The sequence below is a fragment of the Ornithorhynchus anatinus genome, chromosome 17 (assembly GCF_004115215.2).
Source record: "Ornithorhynchus anatinus isolate Pmale09 chromosome 17, mOrnAna1.pri.v4, whole genome shotgun sequence".
NCBI classification, from domain to species: Eukaryota; Metazoa; Chordata; class Mammalia; order Monotremata; family Ornithorhynchidae; genus Ornithorhynchus; species Ornithorhynchus anatinus.
Window position 1 is genome coordinate 34347313 of NC_041744.1, and position 8749 is coordinate 34356061.

At 43.0% G+C, this 8749-nt stretch overlaps 1 long non-coding RNA gene across 1 annotated transcript; it reads right to left on the reverse strand.

The window, feature by feature from the left end:
• Positions 1-5788: 5788 nt before the first annotated feature.
• LOC103165559 lies at positions 5789-7818 on the reverse strand. Its single transcript, XR_484590.3, has 2 exons — positions 7472-7818; positions 5789-6017 (listed from the first exon to the last, which is right to left on the reverse strand). It is a non-coding gene; the product is annotated as an uncharacterized LOC103165559 (long non-coding RNA).
• Positions 7819-8749: the final 931 nt, after the last annotated feature.

An 8749-nucleotide genomic window follows, 5' to 3' on the forward strand; every position in this document is an offset into this window, starting at 1 on the left:
CTCTAACCTCAAAAATAATCTGGAAAATGAATATCACTTTATTATTATCACCATTCTTATTACTATTATTGTTATTATATTCGTTATGTGCTTACTATTTGTCGAGCACTGCTCTAAGTACTGGAGTAGATACAAAATAATCAGGTTGGACACAGTCCGTGTCCTACATGGGGCTCAAACTCTTAATCCCCATTTTACAGATGAGATAACTGAGGCACAGAGTTTAGATACAGTCCCTTTCCCACATGGGGCTCACAATCTAAGTAGGAGGTAGTAGGATTTAATCCCCAATTTGCAGTTGAGGAAAGGAGGCCCAGAGATATCAAGTGACCTGCCTAAGGGCACGCAGCAGACTTATGGTGATGCCGGGATTAGAACTCATGTCCTCTGACTCTCGGGACCGTGCTCTTTCCCCTAGGCCATGTGTCCCCGGGAGTTGGGATGGGCAACCATTATCATTCATATTTTACCTCTGGGAAATCTGAGGCCTACAGATGTTAAGTCAAAATCACCCAGAAATCTGCTTAAAGAAGCGGCATAGGCTAGAGGATGGACCACGGGCCTGAGAGTCGAAAGGACCCATGTTCTAATTCTACCACTTATGTGCTTTGGGACGTTGGGCGGGTCACTTAGCTTCTCCATGCCTCAGTTTCTTCATCACTAGAATGAGGATTAAGAAATGGACTGTGTACAACCTGCTTATATCATATCTACCCCAGCACTTAGGATAGCGCATGGCAACATAGTAAGTGCTTAATAAATACCATAAAAAAATGATTCTGCAAAATGCCTGCTGTGTGACCTTGGGTGAGTCACCTAACTTCTCTGTGCCTCAGCCCTCCTGTTATCCCTCCTACTTAGACTGTGAGCAGGGACTGCATCCAATCGAATTCACCTATATCGACCTCAGCTCTTAGAACTGTTTGACACATAGTAAGTGCTTAACACCCCTCTCAGGATTGCACCCGGGGAGTTTTCAGTACTCCACCAGTCTCAGCTACAGGAAGGACAGTCAAGAAGAGGCCTACCCATTCCATTCTTAGACTGGGCAGTGGCTAGGAAGTGGAAGGTAACCTGCCAAGAGTCAAAACTCACCTGTGCTGGGCAGCTGCGGCGGCACGGGAGAGAGTCGAAGGTGGAGACTCAAGTTGATTGTGCGGAGGAGGTGGTAAACCATTTCCGGATTTCTACCGAGAAAACTCTAAGGATCCACTGTCGGAACAACTGCAGATGGAGGTGGGGTGTTCTGGGAGAGCTGTGTCCCTGGAGTCTCTATGGGTCTGACTCAACAGCATGAGACAAGTGCTTAACAAATACCATTAAAAACAATCTGGCCAGGAGTGCCCTTGGCCACAATAAGGGAAAAAAAAAGACTGCTTTCCAGCATTAAAAAAATATTTCTACTTCTTCTCCCCTCTTATTCAAGCACAGATGGATAAATAGACATAGGTTTGCATACAATACCTTGAAGATAAGGGCTTTAAGGTGGGAGTGTGAAAAATGAGATAGTATCTCAGCTTGCTCTAACACAGGATGGGTCTTTCCATTTAATTGGATGCCTGGGAGAAAGTATCTATGCCCTGAGGAAATATTGTTTGCCCATAATAGCTCAATAGCCTGGAAGATGCAGATAACTTCTCTACCATGGAGAACCCCTTATGGAATCTTTGTGGATGAGTTAGAAAAAAACACCAAAAAACAAAAAACACTAAACATAAATGAAGTGATTGTTCTATAAACAAGATAATCCCATTATTTACGTTGGTTTTTCTCTTTTGCTACTCCAATAGATCCTCTGAATATCCCCAAATGTCAATCCACTATATGTACAACATGCTATCAAATCTCCATTTAAATAAACCACTCAAAATTGAGGCTTGAGAAATCAGTCACCACCACTGCCTTTCTTTTTGAGAAATTGAGATGCTCAATATCTTCTACCACCAGGCTATCCCATTTGCCCCTCAATACCTTCCTGTCAAGTCGAATTCTTCTTTTTTCCAAATTTTCCCAGGCACTAGAGTTTTTCAGATGAATAATAATCTCTCAGAAAATAATGGGTTGTTAAGAGAATGCCGGCAGGCTCTTAGCAGAAGCAGTGTGAACAGTTTCACAGATAAGCATTTCCCAGTCGTTTTGTCTAAAGTCAACGCCCTGCGATGCCATTGCAGTGGGTGAGTTGAAACAAAACAATTATTCTTGAAAGCTTCACCACTAAGGATCGCCTTCTTTAATGGGACAAAAATAAGTATGCATTCCCCACACAAAAAGACACAAGTAGTTGATAGGAACAGATCATTCTTCCAGCTCACTTAGTTAGATCTGCCACATATCCCTACAAGAGCAGATATAACCCTTTCTTCCATACACTCCATTGGACTGGTTGTTATCTTGTGCTAGCTCTTTGACAATCTATTCAACTCTTCTGGCTTCATTGGATTTGTTCCTCAGACCATTCTAGAGAGCTGAATCAAGCCCTCTCCTGAAAGGATAGATTACTTAGACAAAAGGTAACCGGTCCCAAGTGGTTCGACTTCTCACTTTGAACTCCCTTTGTTCCAAATGCCATCTCTTCTTCTCCTGCACAATAAATTCAGAGCTATATTGCGTGTCAGATGAGTTTTTATTTATTATTCTTAGTCTTATATGAGCCTTGCTCATTATCATTTTTATTGAAAATCTCTGGGTTCCCCCCCCCCCTTCTTAACTCCAAGAACTTTCTATTTATTTGTCCAATTTCCTGACATCCGACCCTTTGACTTTAGATAAAATCAAGATTCCCAGTGTGATTATTTTTCCCTCACTTTGCTGGAGTTTTGGCCCAAACACATTCCACCCTTGTGAGGTGTTGGAATTTTGTTTGCCTGTTTGTCCACCTCCTCAATGCTCAGAAATTTTTCAAGTTCTTTGCTTAACATTAAATCAAATCAACCCCAGGTAAAAGCTTTTCCTGAATAGGGGTTGAATTGAGTTCACCTCCTAGCCTGTATTTCAATACTTCATCTAAAATTGCTTTGAAGAGAGAGTTTTTTGAGCCTCCGTAGTCATTTATGGACTAGTGTTCTTTCCTTTTTGTTTTATTCAAAACCTCCATGCCCCAACCTTCAGTCAAGAGAGTTACAGAGATCCCTTGCATTTAGAACAAGTAGGTGTTCCTTTACTTGGCCTGCTAATTAATTGCATTCAGCAAATTACCAGCGGTACTAAAAATTACTCACTAGATTAATAGTAGTGATAGTAGTGAGAATAATTATCGTAGTCAATTTTTTATTTCTATGAGGCCACAACCTGAAGGTTTCTGAGTGAATTACTGATGCAAAAAATTAAGGGAGTAAAAAGCTATAGAAGTTGGCTAGTCCTTGGTCAGACATCGTTGGTGACTGCGGTATTTGTGAAGTCATTACTATGTGTCAAACACTGTTCTAAATGCTGGGGTCGATGCAAGAAAATCAGGTCACACACCTGGCCTACCTGCTGACTAAAAGCTCGTTGAGGGCAGGAATGTGCTTATTTATTGTTATAGTGAACTCCACCAAGCACTTAATACGGTATTGAGCACACAGTGAGCACTCAATAAATGTGAGTGAGTGAATGAGTGAGTGAATGAATGAAAGGACTTGAATGAAATGAAATGAATGAAAGTAGGTGGGAGAACAGGTACTGAATCCCCATTTTACAGATGAAGAAACTGAGGCCCACAGAAGAGGCCTTGACAGGCAAGCGTTAGGGCCTCTGACTTCCACCCTGTTGTCTTTCCACTAGGCTACCCTGCTTTTCATTCTGTCCTGCTATTTCTGCCTTACGGAAGAAAGTCTACTGTTCTGCCAGTTAAAGCACTGGCAGATTTTTCTTTTCTTGCTTAGATTTGAGTAAAGCTGTGCCTTCTGGGAAAAGAGGCTTATGAACTATGTATCAACCATTACGAATGACACTCAGGCGTGTAGATTTGTACTGGCAATCAGAAAAGAGCCACTATTTAGTATCTCCATAACCTGTGTCAAGCGCTTTACTCTGTGTGAAACATCGAATTTATCTCTGGAGGAAGGGAGGCTTTCCCATGCAGACTATAGTCCCAAAGCCTTTGCGAAGATGAATATGAATGGGAAAGAAATAGCTGGGTTAATTCAGTTGAAATAATAAGCATATAAAAATAACTATAACAGAATGGCATAGTGGAAAGAACATTGGCCTGAGAGTCAGGAGACCTGAGGTTTAATCCTGGATCTGCCACTTGTGCACTGTGTGACTTCAGGAAAGTCATAATTTATCTGTTCTTCAAATTTCTCATCTGCTAAATGGGGATAAAATACCTCTTCCCCCAACACCCTCAATTAGTCTGAAAACTCCTTTAGGAACTGGCCAACCTGATCATTTTGTTTCTGACCCAGTGTTTTGGATTTTTTTTTTCTTCTGAGCTTTTTTTATGGTATTTTTAAGCTCTTACTATATATCAAAGGCTGTTCCAAGCACTCGGGAAACTACAAATTAATTAGGTTGGATACAATCCCTGTCTGTCATGGGGCTCACAGTCTAAGTAGTTTTCAAACAGCACTTGGCATATAGAAAAATTTAACAAATGTCAACATTAACAAACAATCACAACAACAAGAAAGCACCAGCACAAAACTGCTGGGAGGAAAGGATTCTGAAGCTTCTCACCACTCCAATCAATCAATCAATCAGTGGTATTTATTGATCACTTACTGTGTGCAGAGCACTGTTCCTGGGAGAATACACTATCACATAATTGGTATGCACCTTCCCCAACATTTACAATCTTCCCAGTATTCTGAAAGTTGGTCAGCCAGTCAGTCGTTTTCATCGAGTACTAAGTGCTGCACTAAGCTCTTGGGGGAAACAATATAACAATAAACAGGCACATTTCCTGCCCACAATGAGCTTACAGTCTAGAGAGCAGGGTTCATTCAGTTGGGTGGGTCTTGATCGTGGCAGTGCCAGTCAGGGAAAATGAAAAGGGGTCCTCAGATATCATGCCATAGTCCTGGTGTCCTTTTGGTCTGGGCACACTAGGCAGAATGAATGCGAAGTACTAAGCAAAATCCAGTGCCCAGTGAGGACCTTTCCTCCCTGACGTTATGCCTTGGGAACTTCAATGTGGGCCTTGAGTTTCCCAAGATATAACTTCAGGGAGGAAAGATGGCAATGTTCCGGTGGGCAAGATAGTCCATTGATGATGGGCAACTGGAAATGGAATGCCACGACTCATTACCCTTTTATCCTTTTCCCCACCCACATGTAAAAGGTCGACACAAGCATGATTCCAGAGAGAATGGTTTTTATAATAATAATAATAATGATGATGGCATTTGTTAAGCACTCACTATATGCCAAGCACTGTTCTAAGCGCTGAGCCAGTTAGCACAACAGTACTCTCTCCCAGTCAGAAGAAGGGCCAATAACATGTTGACAGGAAATGTGACTGCCTATTGTTATATTGTCCTCTCCCAAGTGCTTAGTACTGTGCTTTCTATACAGTCAGTGCTCAATAAATGCCCTTGAATGAATAAATGAACATTTTCTGTGCCTCAGACTTGCGATTGGCTAAACCAGGAACCTCTCTCGTGATTAGATCTCAGATGTGGATAACTTTATTATCCACTGACCAGCAGTAGATTGCATGCAATATAGAGCAGGTTTCCTGACAGCCGGCTTTCCTCCTTCTGAGATAAATCGGCCGACTGAGAAAAATATCATCAGTCAGACTTTCCTTCCCTTGACACAGCTCTTCTCCACAGCCCCAGTATGTCAGAAAAGGGATGGTTCACTCTTGGTGGCAAATATTTGCTTCATTTTGAGCAATTTATTGATGTGCTTCAGGGTGCATTTAGGGAAACTGTTGATTCTACCAGATCCAGACCAGACTGAGAAACCGGTGCTGACTCCTTGGTTTTGGGTGACATGATTAAAGTCTTCCCTCCTCAATCAAGCTCTGTGAAAAATCTTCCATTCATCCCCCAAAACGTATGGACTGGGAGAGTTTATCTTGATCAATGGACCTTGAACAAACCAAAGGGAAAAAATAAATGGCCACATGGAACAGATGGATCTCTACATCCTCCATCCCCGCAGCACTGTGGGCGGCTTTAAATGTTTAATTTAACATTCAGGGTACCTGTCCCTGAAATGTCTGTGCAGAGGGCAGAAAATTTCACTGCACATCTGTGCATCATTGGCCAGTTGGTGCTACTGAGGCCTCCACCTTTCTCCTCATTGCTACTTTGTCGTGCATTTGGCAATTTTCTACCCCAAAGAAATTTCCAATCCGGTGTTTAAAATGCTTCCGGTTTCAAATTGGGTCCTCAGAAGAAAAAAATCCGAAAAGCTCTTCCCCTCTGTCCCCTGCAGGTCTGTCACTGCCCCAGTGAAAAAGTATCACAGCTAGAGCAATTTGGGTCCCAAAAGAAGCTCACTGTGGGCAGAGAAAGTGTCTATCCACTCCATTATAATGTACTCTCCAAAGCCCTCAGTGCAGTGTTCCGCATGCAGCAAGCCCTCGATAAATAAGATTGAAAAGGAAATTGCCTCTCTCTTTCTAGGGGCAGAAGAGGACTCTTGAAACTTGATTGATTTAGGGGATGGCATGACAAAGATGGAACAGTTGGAGTGGACAGAATCCAGTTGAGGTGAGACTAGAGAAAAGGGAACGAGTGCCTGTTTTATTTTGTGTGTGCCCTTGGGAAAACATCATTTGCCCTGGACCATTAAAATCAGGAACTCACCAGCCCAGTCAAGGCCCAAAGAAAATCAGGCTGGGACTAACAGAAACCAGGCAGTGAGCCAAAAAGGAACACTATGCGTTATATTTCTCAATTCCTTTTGTCTTGAGCTTTTCTGAACATCCGAGTCTCTAAGCCATCTTCGAGATGCAGCATAGCCTAGTGAATAGAGCACGAGTCAGAAGGAGCTGGGTTCTAATCGTGGCTCCACCACTTGTCTGCTGTGTGACCTTGAGCAAGTCACTTAACTCCTCTGAACCTCAGTTACCTCATCGGTAAAATGGGGATGAAGACTGTGCATTCCATGTGGGACATGGACTGTGTCTTACCTCATTAGCTTGTATCTACCTCAGAGATATAGTGCCTGGCATGCAGTAAGCGCTTAAATGTAATAAAAAATGTACTCCATCTACTCTATTTTATTCTCCCAACTGCTTAGCACAATGCTCTGCATGTAGTAAGCCCTCATTGTTTGACGGATGCATGATATATCAGTATTAGGAATCAGATGCAGATCTCAAGCTTATGCTAGATAAAGCTCTTTCCCCTTAAGGCGTTCACATCCTGAGAGGAGCTTGTACGGTTGAAGACGGAGTAATAAAGATTGGTTTATGAGTCCATCTTGGTGGTGGGCAATTTCCCCAGTGTGTCTTGTTTTCTTTAATTAGTTATCCTGTGAGAATGCGCCTCTTTGAATCAGGGATTAATGGACGCGCATAGGTCCTCTGACCTACCTTATGAAGCACTAGGGTGCTTTCGGCTTGTTGTGTTCAGTGCGGTTAAGTGGCATCAAGATGGAGTGCGAATAGAATGCGACCACAAAACCTCACAATGGGTTACGGAAGCAGGCTTCGTCTTTAGACTCCGCCACCTGTCAGCGATGACTTAATGCACGGCTAACACTTCGAAGACGCAGGCTGCGAAAAACCACCCTCATCTCCGGGTCTGATTACGACTTGTAGCCGTATCTCAATGGTGGATTTAAACTATCCGCGTCATAATCGGATGCTGGCTAGCGAGAACACCTGCTTGTCATCATGAACGAGAGTGACTTATCTCACACTTTACGTTGGCTTAATGGACAGATCCTGAAATTATGTCTATGATGTGCTCTGAAACGAAGGCTGTTTGCCCCTGCTCTTTCTCAGATGAATGGAGATAGAGGACTTGATAAGACTGGGGGAAAAAAAAAGTGCTATCTCTAGTAGCCTGTTTAATTCCACGCACTCGTTGTTTATGGAAAAGAGTTTGATCTTTGAATCTGTCAGAAATGAACAACATTCAGAGTAATCTGCAACTCAGGAATGAGTCATTATGCTGAATCATTGTGCCTTATTGCCCATCTTTCCGACTGCAGCTATTATGGTTATTAATAGTGACGATGTCGCCCCCGTGAATCGGAAAAAGCTCAGTGAGCTCAGATCAGTTTGATTCCAGCTAATTCCAACTCTCCCCGAATAAATAATACTAATGGTACTTGTTAAGTGCCTACTGTGTGCAAAGCACTGTTCTAAGCGCTGGGGTGGGAGGGATGCAAGGTGATCAGGTTGTCCCACGTGGGGCTCACAGTCTTAATCCTCATTTTACAGATGAGGTCACTGAGGCTCAGAGAAGTTAAGTGATCTTCCCAAAGGCACACAGCTGACAAGCGGCAGAGCTGGGATTCGAACCCATGACCTCCGACTCCCAAACCCGGGCTCTTTCCACTGAGCCACGCTGCTTCTCTGAAAACCAGAGCGGATACACCCTTGACACTATTTTGCGGCTGACTCCGGGGATTGTCTCGGACCCGGGCAGGCCTCATAATAATAATAATGAAAATTGTGGTATTTGTTAAGTGTATGCCATGTGCCAAGCACTCTTCTAAGTGCTGGGAGAGAAACTAAAATAATCAAGGGCCACATTAGGGCTTAAAGTTTAAGTAGGAGGGAGAACAGGTATTGTATCTCCATTTAACAGATGTGGTAACTGAGGCACAGAGAAATGAAGCGACTTGCCCGAGATCAAACAGC